This window comes from Bemisia tabaci, chromosome 4 (genome assembly GCF_918797505.1).
Source record: "Bemisia tabaci chromosome 4, PGI_BMITA_v3".
NCBI lineage: Eukaryota > Metazoa > Arthropoda > Insecta > Hemiptera > Aleyrodidae > Bemisia > Bemisia tabaci.
The window spans coordinates 42,107,617-42,126,035 of NC_092796.1; the positions used below are offsets into that span (position 1 = coordinate 42,107,617).

General features: G+C 41.1%; 2 protein-coding genes across 12 annotated transcripts in view; both read right to left on the reverse strand.

The window, feature by feature from the left end:
* The window catches only part of rg (A kinase anchor protein rugose), a 466,509-nt gene extending 453,942 nt beyond the window's left edge, over positions 1-12,567 (reverse strand). For 3 of the 10 annotated variants that reach the window (XM_072299883.1, XM_072299881.1, XM_072299880.1), the window contains exon 1: positions 10,333-11,277. The gene's annotated coding sequence lies outside the window, so the exon portion shown is untranslated. Of the gene's footprint in view, positions 1-10,332; positions 11,282-11,965 lie in introns of those variants that run through there. The other 7 variants (XM_072299879.1, XM_072299874.1, XM_072299876.1 and 4 more) reach the window with 5 other exon arrangements.
* The window catches only part of LOC109033572 (uncharacterized), a 186,413-nt gene that overhangs the window by 41,442 nt on the left and 126,552 nt on the right, over positions 1-18,419 (reverse strand). The window lies entirely within an intron of this gene.

Here is an 18,419-nt window from a genome sequence, read left to right on the forward strand (position 1 = left end):
GGAACTCTACTGCGCTGCGACGTAGAGCTGGCTATTTTAATCGAATAATGTACATATTTTGAAATGATACATTTTCAAAAAAACCACCAGTGCCCTGGTATGTCTAGTAGGGTTCCTAGGTGTGAATCAGCAGTTGTGCTGATTATGAAAATCAAAAATCATGTATGCTGAACATTTACGATGATGATTTAGCTCATTTCGGCACAATCGTTTCCATATTTTTTCCTGAAATCCTATTTCTCCATAAAATACCAGCAGTCTGATTGTTGAAATTTATGTAGGCGCGACAAGAATCAAACATCGGTGAATGAAACGGCGCAGATAGGGCTGTGCCTTATCTTGCCGAAGTAGCCAGTTAAAGTTTCAAAAATCGGGCAGTAGCACTTTTGAAATTAGAGCTATAGAATTTTTAGAAGTTTTGAGCTGAATTTTAGAAATTTGACCTGGAAACTGGGTAGTTTCTACCGGTAGTATAAGATGGATTGGACAGTTAATCGAAATTTTAACAATCCGTCAATCAATCGATTCATAAAACATCCAAAACACCGAAAAATTATTTGACTCGACAGACTTTCGATTTATCGATTAGTTATTCGCTAATCGAAAAACTATCGATATGCACTCCTAAACTTGCAGCTTTCTGAGCATGGACTAAATTTTCCCGTCGAATAGACGCAAGAGCGAACCCTAGAAGGATGCGGTAGACACGAAGTGAGGTGGGAGGGGAGGGATCGCTAATTTCATCGCTGGATTTGAGGGTAAAGTTTCAGGCATTGTGTCAGCGCTGTTGAGCGTGCGGCAGACCAACTTCATGAGCACTCGCACCTTAACATGCAAATCTCTTACACCTTTCACCGCGATCAATTTGTGGAATTCGCGGACACGGGTTCCCTCTACCCACGAACCACCTCCTGCTCCTCAACTTTCCGTCTGTTTCTCGTCCCTGCTCTGCCGAATAAAGGAAAAACGCCGTAAGCACATTTGGACATTGCCAAATTTCTTCAGATAAAAATACGATTTTTCAGGAAATCTTGGGCATTTTCCTTTGCAAATTGTTCATAGAATTATCATCTCAAATTGAACCTAGAACATGAAAATTCAAAATAGAAAAAAAAAAAAAAATCCATTTATGATAAAAAATATTCTTTTTTTATCAGGGAAATTTTGGCAACATTCGAATGGACATACGGCGTTTTCTCTCAGCATGGCAGCATAAGCGATTAGTTACGTGATTATTCAGAATATGCAAGAACTACACTTTAATCATATAAAGCCGATAGCTTTCCTGTAAAAATACTGTGAAATTACCACAAATTCCGGAGTACATACATTCTCGTCCAACGCTGATTTCCATCATCAAAATTTTTTCCTCGATTTTTATCTGTTCTTTCTTACTGAATGCACGGCGATACTATGCTGTCTTGACGAGGCGAAATGCCGGATAAACATTCAAAATTTTCCAAACTTTCCCATTAAACAAATTTAATTTTAAGAAAAAAAAATGGCTATTTTACTTTGAAAATTATAGATCCGTCAGATTGAAATTGTGGATAACATTCTCTAAAAATACTAAAGTTTTCCAGGAACTTTGAATGTTATCAGTAGAAATTTCGCAACTTCCAAATGTTCATACGACTTTCTTCCTTGGCTCGGCAGTGTGGGGGAAACGTTCTAAAGCGAGAGACTTGGAAGAGCTTCGGATCACGTGTGACGCGTGTGCTGCAGGCTGCTGACTCTGGTGATTGAAGGAGTTAATTCAGCCGTGCTCTCATTCGTGATTGTCTCCTCCCGTGCGCGAGAATGTCATGCATCGCGACGGATTTCCGAGGCCTCCTTTTTCGCCTCGCACGGTTTTAAATTCGTGCGCGCTTGAATTATCCCCGAGCCGAGAGTTAGTTCTATCGCTTCATCCTACCTCGAAAGTCGATGTTCGGATCCGACCTCACAAATATACTGTTTTAGGTTTACAGAATTGAAATCTCCTAGCCGTTAAAGTATCGTGGGGAGTCAAAAGGCTATTGAATGAATACATTTTCAAAATTTATATTAATGCGTTGCATACTTTGGAGGTATTTTGAAATTTCTCAATAATTTCACGCATTCATCCGAAAGAAGTCCATCTACGTTGGGACGATGGACATGTTGCAAACTTCAGCTAGAGCAAAAAGAAGAGTAATTCCTCACCAGTGGCGAGGCGTGAATTGCGATATATCGATTGTTATGCCATTTAACCCTACGGTAAAGAATCGATTATTAAGGTGTTCGCTGCGAACACCTTGTTCATCGATTCTTTTCCATGGGTTTAAATGGCATAACAATCGATATATCGCAAAGCACGCCACGCCACTATTCGTCACTTGTAGAAAATGGCGCAAAAATCACGACGAGCACATCGGAAAAGTCTGAAATACACTTCTGGCTCCACCCACACCGTCCGGCAGGCCTGGCTCTATTTCAAGAAGCATCATTCAAATTTTTCAAATTTCTAAAACGACGTATCAAACATGAATTTCCCTTTGTACATAAGTGCTTCAATAAACACGTCTGTATTTGGCTCCTTTCTACTAAACCCAGTCCGACTTACATTCACCCTAACGCACGGACGAGACGATACCCTACCCGAACAACTCGGGATCGAGCGCAGGAAGGCGAAAAATCGCGGCTCCGTCGATCAAACAACATAACTCGATTCCCACTCGAACCTGAAAAGCACTGAATCACACAGACAGCATTGCTCATCTAAGGCGCAGTTACGCGGTTACGTAAACGGCAAAAAATCGCGACTGCGTGGATCAAAGCTCATAACTCGATTCTCACTCGCTCCTTGAAAATCATTGAGTTACTCGGGCGGCAGGGCTCATATCGAGGTGCAGTTACGCTGTTTCTACGGAGAGCGGTACCGCGGACAAGAAGCGCGGATCCGAGTGCACTCGTCTCGTTGAGACTTTCGAAAGTTAATTAAAGATTCATCCGGGCGAAGGATATCGCGCCGAAGCTCTGATGGGACCGCGAAGGCGAGTTCGGGGGGAGGGGGAGGGGGAGGGGGGAGGGGGGAGGGGGTAAAAAAAACCGACTCGATAGCGGTAATCCCGACAGCTCCGGATTCGACATCCCTCCCTTCGGTTTTCCTTTCGGACCCGCAGTTTCTTCCCTTCTCTTTGAGTGGTTTGAGTTTCCCGTGAAAGAACGTCGTAAGAGCATTCGGAGGTTAATACACCGAAAAAGAAAAGATGCCGGATGTTACGGTTTCTAAAGAAATGTGCGACAATTCTTGGATATTGCTATTAACACTCTGGCAGTTAACGCAGCATGATAGGATGTAAAAGTAACATCCTAAGATGCTACTTCAACAGCCAGAGTGGTAATGACAACATCCAAGAGTTGTCGCACATGTTTTTTAACATTCAGGATGTTACTACAGCACCTCTTTTTTTCGGTGTACATTTCTCCCCACGGTAAACATTATATTTTTAAGAGAACTTAAGCATGGTTCTCATTGAAATTTTCAGGCTCACTAGATTGTATCGAGAATAGAATTCGCTGAAAATTTTTCAGGAAAAAATTCACCGATTTCGCAGAAAATTTGTACACCATCTGACAAAATTAGGCAAGGCCCGTAGGTTCATACTACGTTCTCCATTGATACGTTAATCTAGCTACGGGTATTTGCCTGTTCAGGTGTGTGATCAAGTATCTTGGTGCATATTGAGACCACTACATAAAATCTGGAGCTAAAAACATAAAAAAATTGAAAAAAAAAACCAGCCATGACGAAGATTTTATTTGATACGGATTAATGCTACGCTAATATGATGACTTTGAGTGTATTGTAAATAGTAGCTGTGGGAGGAGAAATCTTCTTTTGATAGCGCTATGACGATTTGATGATACATACTCTCTTAGAAAATATCGTACTTGAGATATTATTACAATACTTTCTCTAAAATATGAAAACATTAAGGTTTTTAAAAATAGATAGGGATCTCAGGAATGATATTTATCGACCAAGGTTGCCCAATAACCATTCAACAATAAACCCGCGGGCCTGAGGGTTAACACGCTCTGATAAGACAATAATACTTTTAAAACACCCGATACTGAAAACTTTCGACGATTGCACAAGAAAAGAACGCGGAGAGATTAAATTTAAAAAATTCCGAGCTAAGCGCCGTGAGAGAAGTTAATGCAATTTCGATAGAAGAGACAAGAGAAATGGCGGATGACGTGAAATGACAACGAAAGAGTCCTCGATATCGTAAACTCTACGAATTTTAAATCCGGTGTCTGAAACGGAATCCAAAGACGTGAAGTTTTCTCAGCATCGAATAACTCAATCGTGACGCCGTCAATTTCGAGCGCATTGTCTCCTTTTAAAAGGATATACTCGTACTCGCATTTTGCAATAGTTAATGTGAGCATTGTCACAAACAAGTTCTTTCAAACGACCAGCGTTGTTGAAAAATGGAAGTGTTGTGGACAAGAGATATTACCACCTGAGTTTTCTTCCTACGCGGATAAAATCAAACAAAAATCACTTTGGGTAGTAGATAAAACGGAAAAGATTCCTGAAATACACAAATTGTATATTTAGTGCATTTTTAAAATTATTTTGGATATTCTTCTCTTAGTCGACTCTGCTAGGACCAGGTTTGCGATTCAGGTTGTAATACCGCGATCACACGCTGAATGTGGCTTGAATGCGGAAGTCATCGGCCCGATGCCTGAATTTTGCGCGTGACGCGCAAAATTCAGCAACGATTCTCAGCAACCATCGGACCAATTTTGAATTTGTCTGAACCACTCGAGTAGATTTAATACACATCTGGTTGAAAATAACTCGAATTTGCTAAATTTCAGCCGTTGGGCGATGACTGTTGACTTCCACATTCAGCTGCTAAATTCAGCGTCTGATTGCGGCATAAGAAAACCCAACCTAAATAAACACGCAATCGCGAAAATCGATTTCATTCCTTGTAATGTATTTGTTATCTCATAGTTCTTTGTTATTAAAAATGTAAAAATAAACGCCTAAAGACCACTGAAATCTTACAGCTAACTTACGAGATAGGTAATGTTCAATTTGGTTAGGTAACCATAATTGTTTCGGGGCGAAGTTGATGTTCAGCTATCGCTATCGTGCTGCCAACCGTAGCAAAATCGCAGCGACTCCGTTCTACGTGTTTTTCAATTTTTTTCTGACCAGAGGGTTTATTGCATAAATAACCCTACGATTATTTATCTCTCATAACTCTAGAACAACTGTGTCATACCACTGAGAACTCTAACTGACAAAATGAAGCATGATGTTGATAAGGTAATCGTGTAAAAGAGCAGCACGTACGGATAGAAAATGCGAATCCTTATTTGGAGTTACGGAGTTTTTGCTGAGGACGGCAGAAGAGTGAAAAAAGCCCATTGACGCGGGAAATATAAAAATGCCAAATACGAACCACTCAAATCGTGCGTCCTGGCAAGTATTTCAGACACTTCGAATATGCTCAACATAATGGACCACTAGACAAGGTACGAATTTAAGCGATCTGATACATGTTTCTTAACCAGAATTTCACGTGGAAAACGATTCACACAACGAAAATTACGGAAACCAACTCCTAACGAAGATATTAACGTTTTTATTTCACATTGGTTACGAGGAATTTGAACTGCCCGCTCACAAGAAACTCAAAGCTCTACGTGAGTCAAATCGCCCACTACAACGGTTTCAGCAAGCTTCTCAATCGAGCAATGTTCATTTCCCATCATGTGTTGTTCAAACTATTAGCAATTTGCTATAACTGAGCCAAAGCGTCAAGATTAAGGTTGCCAGATTTTTATATCGCAGAGACTGTCATGATAACGTTTAGCGCGCGATGTGAATCACGTAGAGCATTGTGTTTTCATGAGCGGGTGGTTTGAATTCACGCATTAAGAATCATTAAATATCTTCGTAAGGAGTTGAATTCGGTAATTTTCGTTGTGTGCATCGTGTTTTACGTAAAATTTTGGTTAAGAATCATGTATCAGAATGCTGAAATTCGTACCTTATCTAGTGGTCCATTCAACACATACAAAATCTACTTATCATCACTTGATTGTATATTTTGCGTAAAAGAACGCTCTTATGTTCAAGATCCATACATGAAGTGAAAGTTCAAAGCTTGAAAGCCAATACACGCTCTTTTGGCTGGAGTTTTCGAGAGATGGACATCAGTATGGCGTGACGTGCTTTGCGATGTGTCGATTGTTATGCCATTTAAACGTATGGAAAAGGATCGATAAACAGGGTGTTCGCAGCGAACACCTTAATAATCGATTCTTTACCGTGGGTTTAATGACAGGACAATCGATACATCGCAATCCACGCTACGCCACGGAGGACGTTTAGCAAAGAGGTGACAGTGGTGACTTGGTGAGTCTCACAGGTGAGGGTTGACCGCTCTCTATTAAGACACCAACCAACAGTCATCACCTCGCTGGACCGCGAATCACGGTTCTCCTTAAAGCCTTTATACGTCAGTGATCTATCTAAAAACGGATACAATGCCGCGGAAAATAATAGGATTACAGGTTTCGGAATGCGACTCACGTCCTTTCCACTCGATTCCCCTCCTATCATTCTGAGACGTATTTCAACCGTCGAATAAAGTCTCAAGTGCACAACCGTGCCGTTTGGTGAGGGTTTGGCAAGTTGGTAGAGCTGTCAGCAGTGGCGTGGCGTTTTTTGCGATACATCGATTGATCTGGCATTTAAACCTATGGAAAAGGATCGGTAAACAAAGATTTCGAATTGCGCACATTAATAATTGATTCTTTACCATAGCTTCCGCCGCTGGCTGTCAGCCGACGACGGACTTCCCTAGGGAAAAAGAGTATGAGCATATCGGCTTGAAATTCCATAAAATGACTGATCGTTAAATCTCTTAGTTCGAAAACGACCCAACTCGGAAAAATGAAATTTTTCAGGAGACGATAAGAATTGCGTAACAGCCGAAAAAGGAGTGTTTATATGAAAAAAAAAAATGAAAATTATAGAAAAAACCCGGGTTGGGTCCTTTTAGAAATGACGCGCGGCGCAGCTGCGCGGCAGGCGGTCGGCTAGCGCCTACAAACCTAAAGGGATACTGCAAGCATTGCGCAATGCGTGATGTATCCCTTTAGGTTTGGAGGCGCCCGTGCGCGTTCCGCGATGGACGGATCAACTGATAAAAAAGAATTAATTAAAACTTGGAGATAAATTAAATTCCTCCAACCTTTCCTTCCTCACCCCACTCTACGACACGACAAACATTCTAAGATTTTAAAATACCAAGAAATTCCCGGGCATTTCCCTGACTGTTCGTAGGGAATTCCTTGACTCCTGGCGATTAAAATCAAGGAGAGAGGCACTTTTAGAAGCCGCTCATGCTCTCGAATGACACTGACTGCAAAAATACCTTGCTAAGGAAGAACGCCGTATGAAAATTCGAGAGTTGCCACAATCCCCGAGTAAAATATGTATTTTTGTGGAAAGTTGTGCATATTTTTCCTTGAAATTCTTGGGTATTTTAGAAAAAAATTGATAAAATTGTCCGAAATATTTCAGAAAAAATATTCTCAATTTTTCCAGTGTAATCGTTTTTTATCGAAGAAAATACGGCAACGCACAATGGCTCATACGGCGGCAAACAGGAATTCCCTGCGAATAGTCTGGAAAATGCCCGGGAATTTCATGGTATTTTAAAATCTTAGAGTGTTCGTAGTGAATATTAGAGTGGGGTGAGGAAGGAAAGGTCGAAGGAATTTAATTTACCTCTAAATTTTAATTAATTCATTTTTATCAGTTTATCCCTCAGTTCTAAAACGACCCAACTCGGGTTTTTTTATAATTTTCATTTTTTTTTGCATGTAAACATTCCTGTTTTGGCTGTTACGCAACGGCAAAATTGTCAAAAATACGTGTTCCTCGAAAATTAACCGTCTTTTCAATCGAAATATCAAACTCTCCTCGACTTCTCCTGGTCCCGGTACTCCCTAACTTTTCCGATTTTCCATACTACCAGAAACCCCGGAATCATGCAACGAGTCCATAAGAACGGGTCCTCCTGACCACACTCCCTGCATACAAAGCCACTCTGTGGAATGTGTTCCAGCTGGCTGCACGGAGGAGTTTATAAACACAATGCACGATTATTTTAATCGATCGGTTAGGACACTTCATCGGCGGGCGCGGAGAAAGGAGGGTTGAGTGGAGTCTACCGATGAGCTTTCACCGTTAAGCTTCCGGGGAGCAATTTGAATTAATGAGGGTGGCACGTGACTCGGAGTAGATTATCCGTCTTAGGGGGGGGACGACCCGAAATCCTTTCCCACGTTCCGGGCATGTGGATTCGCCGCAAGCACGGTCTCGTCGCCCCATGCGGGTAGCCCGTCATAAGTTGGACCCAAAGCTTGGAAAGTGAAAATTTTCGGCACGCCGCACAGTAAATCGGGTCAATCGGAGAGGTCGGACATAAAAATTTTCACTAAATCTGCGAATTTTGATGTTTCTTTTGTCACGTTTTAAATTTTAGGGGTCGCTTCTAGAAGAAAGTGGAGATGTTACATGTGTGAGGAATTTGCGATTTGACTGTTGATTCTTATGTAAAAGTTCGCGATCTAATCTAAGCTGGAGCACAGTCGACCGAGTCAATAAGGAGAGGTCGGACAAAATGTGGAAACTTCAAAAGCTTATCACTCCGTTTATACAAAACTTCGAGGTTCTAAAAGTGGTTTTACTGGTTTCCTCGTGAAATGGAGATGTTGCATGTGTGAGGAATTCGCGATTTGACTATTGATTCTTTTGTAAAAGTTCGCGAGAAACACAATGGTGCCACTGGTTTTCTCTGAAATTAACTCCCAAGCTCAAAAAGCTCTCCAGTTGAGGCCGAAATGGAGGGGATATCCCACGCTATCCTGAGAGTCCACCTCTACATCAAGACCAACTCTCCATGCAAAGATAGGGAGCAAATACATTGACAGGGCTGCCACTTGATTTGGAGACTCTAAAACTGAAAACACGGCATCACTGCTAATGCATTTGCTCCCTATCTTTGCATGGAGAGTTTGTCTTGATGTAGAGGTGGACTCTCAGGATAGCGTGGGATATCCCCTCCATTTTGGCCTCAACTTGAGAGCTTTTCATGAGCTTGGGAGTTGATTTCAGAGAAAACCAGTGGCACCATCGTGTTTCTCGCGAACTTTTACCTGAGTATCAATAGTCAAATCGCAAATTCCTCACACATGCAACATCTCCATTTCACGAGGAAATCAATAAAACCACTTTTAGAACTTCGAAGTTTTGTATACACGGAGGTATAAGCTTTTGAAGTTTCCAAATTTTGTCCGACCTCTCCTATTGACTCGGTCCACTGTGCTCCAGCTTAGATTTGATCGTGGAAAGCTGTTGGTCCCGTTGAAGGATGCTGAAACTACGAAACTATTCAAGTGCCTGACTTTTCAATGTTAACGTTTCGGGATTCGTGGGGCTACTGGGTGGAGAATCTCTGACTCCGCCTTTCTTAGAGGTGTCTTTCGGCTGAATCTCAAGGAGAAATGGAGAGGCAAAAGTTGTTCCGTGGAAGCACACTTTATTTTGGGGGAGGGACTTCAACGAATCTCCTAAAATGCCCTTACATCTTTCAATAAATGTACCCAATCTTTAAGAAGGGGCAACTTAAAAATGCAGAGAGAGGGGCGAGTGCCCCTTCTCCGGCCTCCCCGAACGACACCGCGGAATTTCATAAAGAAGTTTGGCAATCACCTTTTCATTTCTGAAGAAACATACCTCACCCGTACCTGCTTAAAATACTCAATATTTCTTTTTCTACTTAAAAGTTAGATATCAAAAAATACAAACTTCGCGTCTCAGGCGTTATGCGTTACTCTTATGAGTTAATATTATACTTCGACGAGTATCATTCAGTCTTCAGTCGAATCAAACATCCCGCCGAATGAAAACTCCAGAGGAAATAAACCGAAAAGAAACAGAAAATTCTCGTTTTGATGTACACCAACTACTTCTTGTGCCTAACAACGCAAACATTTTAGAAAACGTTCCATTCTGAATTTTGTTTTTGAAGAGAGTCCTTGTTGAAAAATGATAATAATTTATTGACGTGCCTTCCATTACCTACTCTCCTGTCAAAATCGAACATAAACCTCAAAACGTGTGCTTATCAATCCTGGCATCAAGATACCTTGACAGAGGATTAACACATTTTAAAATATAGTAACTCAAGATATTAAAAGTCATTATATAGATTGATTGATCATTCAAATGCAATTCTCCAACTCTAATAGGGAAGGGAGGAAAACCTGTTAAATACGCTCTGCCGTTGGAGAAATCCTTAGCAAGTCGTTGTTCTGACACGATGTCGTACTCCAACGCACATAATCACACCGATAAAACCGATTAATTGCGAACACTTCGCGATAAACAATACTTTATCACTATGTTGTTTCGATTATTGTGAGAAAAACCGTCGGGCTTAAAAATTACAAATACAGGCAAAAAATACGATTAATTATCACTTTTCACTGGCTAACATTTTCAGAATGCTGCCAAGATGCACGGTGAGTTCACTGCTCCAAAAAATCAGCATCGAAGGTATCCGACTGATTGCCGTGGTGGGGACAACTTATTGAAATAAAAGATATCTCGATCTGAATCAAGAATAAGAAGTGATTATGAATAGCGAATTCCGAAACTGAAAGGAACTGTCCGATACACTTGAGACAAATTGCATAAATATGAGGGTGGGAAGAAGTCAGAAAGTACCCTTTGAGTTTAGATTTAATCCTGGGATCAAAATGTTTTCAATCGACACTTTTCCTTTAGCGCCGATGGGACCAATTATGAGAAATTGTAGCCAAATATCTCACGCGCACAAAAATATTCAAAAATATTGTTATAAATACATTCCAAAAGTGCAATATGAACAGCACTGAAAAGGTATCGTCTTACGACCACTACTCAACTTAGCTACACCAGGGACAATAACGAAACTGAGATATCTCTGTTGGTTTACATCAAAATTTAGCAAGGTGGCCGCAATAATATACAACACTCCTGACTATTACACGATAAATCAAGTTATAATTAATTAATCAAGTTAATTTCCATAATACTGCTTAATTTTTGTGTGGGTGGTAAGCCTAAGAATGCCCCTCCCCCATATAATCTTGATATACAGGGTGATGCGCCATGTAGGAAGTCTTCATTCCGGTAAAATGTTATGGAAAAATAAGTCGCATTATACCATATATTTTCGAACAATTGTGATTAAATCCCCCCCCCCCCCCCTAGTTTCTGGATCATTCCTGGGAATTGGTCTTTCTCGTTTTCGCTTCTCTTCTCTAGTGTCACGGAGGCATTGTCCTTAGTCTTCTTCGATTTTCGGTACAGGGTGGAAGGCAATGGAATAAAAAATATGAAAAATTTGAAGTTTTAGTGAAATATTTTTTGAAATTCACAAGGCTGTGAAATCATTTTTTGGAATTCACAAGGCTAGGAAATATTTACTATATTTCAGGAGGGTATGTAACTCGCAGTCATATAGCAAACCCATTGCGCAAAACAGTGACAATTTTTGCACTCGCGAAATATGAAGAGCAAACAACATGCATGCATACATCCGAACAGTGTCAGCTGTGGTTTAAATCTCCTTCAACTGGGGGTTAAAAATCTCCATTTGTGACATTTTTTTCAAAACCTATCATAAATGCCTGATGAAATATATTTCACTTGAAATTTCAAGATTTTCTTCTACGAAAAATGTACACCCTGTACCTATGGCCTCGGAGAAATTCTCGATCCACTCATTTACTCCGTCTCTTGCCGGTGTCTACGGCCACATCATTTCCCCGGGTCTCCTACTTGCGGCCACCCTGCTCCCATTCGACGATACCAAAACCCCACACTTGAAATCCTCCACCGGACGAAACTCACTCGAAAAACTCGCAAGAAGCGTAGAAGAGGGGCGAGACGCACTCCGGACGGGTCGGCGAACTGGGCGCGTGGCGGGGGACGTGAACGCGTCGCGCCGCGAACGGGTAGACTGAGGCGGCCGGGTGGATGCTACCCCCGGCTCGCCGGGACGTCTCGAAGGCGCCCGAGCGCCCCCGAACGGGCGCCCCTGCCCCCGGTCGCCCCCCGCCCGGCGGTGGATGAACTCGACGGCACGGCTCACCGAGTATCCGGGCGGGTTTATTTGCGACTCGCCGAGTGACCACCGGCACCGGCTCGGATTGCGGCCCGCGCCCGCCCGTCCGCTTTCCCTGGACCCGATCCTACTGCTCCGCCCAAAGACAATATATTTCACAGACCCCGCACTGCCATCTTTGCTATGCTGTAAAAGCTACTTTCGGGAGTCAACGCTCAAATTAGTCGAATTTTAGTCCGAGAGCCAGATGATAATTAGTGACAAAAGCGTTACACCGTCACCATCCGGCCAAAGTATCACAAGCGCCATGCGACGTTTCAAAATTTCCGCCGGCGCCAGTTTATTTGTTTACAGAGAAATTGTTGCTTGGATCAGTTCGGAAATTTCACTGAATTTTATGGCAGTACGAAGAAAATTCAGTGAAATTTTTGGACGGCTTCGTGGAACAGTTTCTCTGTAAAAAAAAACAAGCAGGAAGCTCCAACGCATTCGCGTCGGAGAGCGGCTCTGGCGACAGTAGTTGTAGTCAAGAATGAGGGCCTAGACACATTTTGTCACTGATGTACAATCCGACAACTGTCGATTCATGTTTTGTAACTTAGCAGATTTACGTAGCCGGTGTATAAATGTGTATTGGCCCTTGATATGCAGAATGCATGGCACTATCACTTGTTGTATACTTTTAATTTTGAAGGCTCTTTGGAGGTCCGCATCCTAAAAAATTTCTCCCACAGTATTTTTTTTAACTTGTCGTTGTGATTGGGCGCCAATTTCTTTCAATTGAGTGATCATCTTCTTTTTTTGTCAAATAACTAGTTTGTGCAACAATAAGACTGAAACTGACTGTAACTGAAATTTTGTCTTTTTAGATATTTGGTTATTTTGTATTTATTAGATTGTATATTTTCACAGCCCTGTGATAAGAAACTTTGGAATGCATGGTTGATAAGTCGTTTAGCGAGGCTGCAAAAAATTTGCATTTTTATATCTGAAATTGTAGGTAATGGTTTTGAATATCGAATTGCGATATATTACACGGTTAAGATAGGGCTATATGTCTTGTCGTAAGCGGCGACATAGAGTCGATGTCATTTCAATAATCGCCCCGATGGCCACGGTAGTTGTGTGCCGTCTGCCCACGTAGCAAATGGGAGGCGAAAATGGAAGTCATCAGTGCATCGGTGAGTGTTGAACGTGAAAATTGCGCGGGCCGCGCAAATTTCGCGATCATCGATGTGTCGGGGCTGAGCATCCATCATTTTCTATCTTGTTTTGAAGCTATGTGAGTTGTGATAAAGTACATAATTTTTTTGTATTATATTACTGTATAAATAGTGTAAAATTTGTACAGAACTTTGTACAAAATAGTTTCTTGTAAAAAGTGTGGACTACTGCCACGTCGTTTCCATACAAACTCCCAATACGCCGCAAGTACCACAAATGCCCATGTTAACCAAATCACCTCATCATCCATTTTTTAAGGACACAATTTTTAATTCAAATCAACTTACTTTATCAAAACTCCAATCGTTTATCAAATAACATATATCGAGTCATTTTAACAAAATCAAAGACGGCATAATATCATTTATCACACAGCCAAAAACCTAACCTAGAAACCACGATGTTTACAAACTCAAATTGGAGAACACTCATTGGTCCAATAATAAAAATTGATTTGCCGCCTTTTTTCTTTGCAAGCAAAACGTGTGAACATGTCTGAAAATGGGATCGGGCGTCAACACTCAACGATGCACTGATGACTTCCATTTTCGCCTCCCATTTGCTACGTGGGCAGACGGCATTAGACGTTTACGGTTTCCTTGGTAACCTTTGTTTGCTATCAGCTGATATCGAGTAATATGACTAGGAAGCTCCAACCCAGTGGTTGGAGCTTCCTTAACCGCGAAAACTTTAAAATTCAAATTTTCAAATTTTGAACGTAAAGTACATTTTTTCCATCACGAGATTAAAGCACAGACAAGTTTTGAATTATTGACTGTATCACCATGATTCCAAAAATACACTACACAACATAGCATTGGCTAACAATAAAACAATATGCAATAAAATAAAGTCATGACAAGGAACATAGCCGAAAATGGCGCCGATTCCCATTAACCAACGCGCGGTCTCTCCAATGTAACATGGTCCAATGATACTCCCCAGCTGGGACCGTCCGGAATAGCAGCTCTAGTGCAAGCACCAGAGCCGCTAATAAAATTGCGGCGGAGATTTTTTAACGACGCATGGCGCTTGTGATACTTCAGCCGGATAAGGTGACGATATTTCATACACCCCGCACTGCGCACTGCTATCTTTGCTACGCTGTAAAAGCTACTTTTGGGAGTCAACACTCAAATTGGTGTAATTTTAGTCCCAGAGCCAGACGATATTACGTCACCGTTCGGCCAAAGTACTACAAGCGCCATGCGACATTTAAAAATTCTCGACGCCATTTTATTTTTTTCAGAGAAATTGTTGGTTGAATCTGTTTGAAAACACCGAATTTTATCGGCAGAACCAAAAAAATCCAGTGTAATTTTCGGACAACGAATGTTGGCCATCAACCATCATTATGCGAAAAATAGCGTCAACATCGAATTTAACTGTTGCCTTACTCGATTACAATGCTCATATTCTTCGTACAGGGTCTTCAAAACATATTGTTATCTGTTTCCTTCCCGAAGTTTTAGCGGGGAAATCGGGTCCCTTGGAGTGGCAGATTTACGAAACGCTGAAAAAAGTTTGGTGCGTTTGGAGCAGCATTCGTTAGAATGCTCAGACAGGATGTTCCAGAGCGAAACTGTCTGACTGCAGGAGAATTTTCTGAGGGCAAAAAGAAAATTTTTCTTATTGGAGGACAGAGATGTCGATTTTCAGTTTTTTATATTACACAGGAAAAAAGAAGAGAAAAAAATGATCATATGAACCGCTGTTCGGTGTTCGATATCGATCGAGCTATTGGGCTTGTCAAAAAGGCATTCCGTTTTGTCGGATCAAATGTTCGGTTATAAATGTAATCGAACTTTCGGACAAAATCGAATTGAAAAGAAAAACTCAAGTTAGATGAACGTAAAGTTCGGTCACATGATTCGCGCGTTCAAAAAGAATCAGCGGAGTTCACAAAAGCTGATAATGTCGTCTGAAAGGAGAAAAAATAAAGTTTGAAAAAAAACGGAATGTTTACCGTGCGGCCACGATGACTTCGGATGGAGGAGAAAAAAAAAAGTAGCACATATAAAAGGGAAGTTCAGTACGTACCTGCAACAGAGAAAGTTCATCCATTAATTACAAGGCGTTCAATTTTATCTTTGACAAAACTGTGCAAGATTTATTTTGACAAAGTTAAACCGTTAGAGATAGTAAATTACCGTAAATCGATGACTGAGTTGATGACCTCAAATAAGAATCAACCGCTGATTTCGGGTCGGTGAAAAAAAATATCTCGCCAATTCCTACATCGTTGAAACTTTTGACTACGATGTCACTCACAAAACTTTCATATACACGTACTAAAAATTAATAGATATGATAATTCAAAAACAAACTATGAATATTGTTAGTTATTATACTACTAGAAGTGTCGAGAATCTTTAAGACGAGCAGTTTCAACACATCAGTATTAAGGAGCGCACCCATATATTAGCTGAGGTTTAAAGTGATTTTGAAAATGAATAGGGAATAAATACATATCTTGATTGCAAAGATAGATACTTCTTAAAAAGTCAATATAGTACGAGGGGCGTTCAATAAGTAAGTATCCCCCCTCTCTAAAATCCATTAAAATGGACCAATTTTAAAAAACTTGGGCTCAAAATCTTCCTTAGGATATTTTGAGTTCAACAAAACAAACCGCAACAAAATCGGACCATGTGCGGCCGAACGCGAGCCGTTTGAACGCGCCGAGGTGCTCGACGCTCCCGCCGAATCCGCGAGGATTTGAAGTCCGCTACAGGAGAAGAGCTTCTCTGCCAAAGCCTTAGTCGTTCATCACTGACGAAAAATCAAAGAAATTTTTGTAGAATAAGGGGCTTACCTCACTTCTCCACATAACCAGCTCGATCCAAGCAAGTCTGATACTGAGACTAAGACTAAGAGAACAGCTTTTGGATGCCTCGTGCGTGGAAGTCTTTCAGCTGACCGCGGATGAAAGAGTGGACGGCTTGTTTGACCTCTTCCACTGATTCAAAATTAACTCCTCCGAGTTCAGATTTCAGATACGATAATAAATAGCAAACCAGACCACCATTTATTCCCGTTCCTGAAATCTGAACTCGGAGGAGTTAATTTTGAATCAGTGGAAGAGGTCAAACAAGCCGTCCACTCTTTCATCCGCGGTCAGCTGAAAGACTTCCACGCACGAGGCATCCAAAAGCTGTTCTCTTAGTCTTAGTCTCAGTATCAGACTTGCTTGGATCGAGCTGGTTATGTGGAGAAGTGAGGTAAGCCCCTTATTCTACAAAAATTTCTTTGATTTTTCGTCAGTGATGAACGACTAAGGCTTTGGCAGAGAAGCTCTTCTCCTGTAGCGGACTTCAAATCCTCGCGGATTCGGCGGGAGCGTCGAGCACCTCGGCGCGTTCAAACGGCTCGCGTTCGGCCGCACATGGTCCGATTTTGTTGCGGTTTGTTTCGTTGAACTCAAAATATCCTAAGGAAGATTTTGAGCCCAAGTTTTTTAAAATTGGTCCATTTTAATGGATTTTAGAGAGGGGGGATACTTACTTATTGAACGCCCCTCGTATTTTAGGCCACGACCGTCATCTTGGATTTCAGACTTATGAAAATTCGACTAAGAAATCGAGTTACCCGTCAAAAAACATCCATCGATGCCGAATTTCACAAAAATCGATCGAACAGGAGCGAGATAGCATATTCGGTAAAATCCGCAATCTTGAATTTTCAAATCTGAAACTTTGACTAGAAATTCGAGTTTCCACTCAGAAAATACTCCCTCCCACCCCCACCCTTGGTAAATCACAGGCGCGCTCAAAACTTTATCAATAACGGAGTTTCCTTGAGGTGAGCCTCTTTTTTTGGCCACGTTAATAATGATGGGTAATTCTTCTTAAATCTAAGTACCGATTCATTTTTTATAAATCAATTGGAACTTGAATTCTCATGACGGGTAAAATAATGGGCATAAAATATGCGAGGTATCATGAAATAACTGCAGTTAATTGGTAAACAGACCGCGCTCGGTAGAGCAATGAACTTGAGTTAGGTTCAAACCTAAGAATACAACTATTTTAACTTCGGTGTGTTGCACAGTATCACACGCATTTGAAGGCGTTTTATACGAGTCCAACCGCGACCTACGAAGAGATGAGTCTTGATGAGTTGACTTGGAGTGCTGTTTGCGCTGCAAACGTCGAATGCAAAATGATGAGTAATTTTCTCTTATCAGTGTTACGAAGAGCCTAAAATGACATTTTGGGTTGAAATGAAGTTTTCAACTTTATTTTAAACAAATGTTGAAAGTCCGGGTTTTTAAATGTCTTTGTAAAATTTCTAGGTATCCGCTCCTTTCAAAGTAGAAGATATAACTGTGCGTACATCAAGACAGATACTACTGTGCTACGGAAAAAGACCTTACGAAAATTTGAATTTTGCCAAATTTTCCCCGATAAATTATTTACTTTCAAGAAACGTTGTGACGATTCTTCCTCTAGCTTTTTTGATGTTTCGAGGTAAATTTTGGTTTAAATTCTCTGAATAACTGGCAGAAAAATATTCCAAGTTTCCCCGGGAATGCGTATTTTATCGAACAAAATATGATAATGCCCGAGGGCTCTTACGGCGTTCCTCCTAGTGGGGGAGGATTAAGACGGAAGTAGTTGATTCCACCACGAGTTGATTCTCGGAGTTTCGAAACTTGAAAAACCAACGCTATTAACGTTGTGAATCGATGTCATTGTCTTGCCGCGGGCGGTTTCTAGACGCAACTTTCTGTGTCACTTTTCTTCGTTGCCCGACATTCATACCGTTCGACACCAACATCCAACGCTGAAAAATTTACAGCATATTTGTTCCAAAAACAAATATTCCAGCTGTTGCGGATGTGACCAGGATATTTTAAAAACAACCTATCTTGATATCCCATACCAGTAAAATCGTAGGCACGATTGTCAATCATAATTGGACTGTATTTTGTTATTAGAAGCTGCAATTTCTGGCTCATTCGTAAAAACACTTATGTGCATGGGATTATAATAGTGAGGACGTTGTTTTCAAACT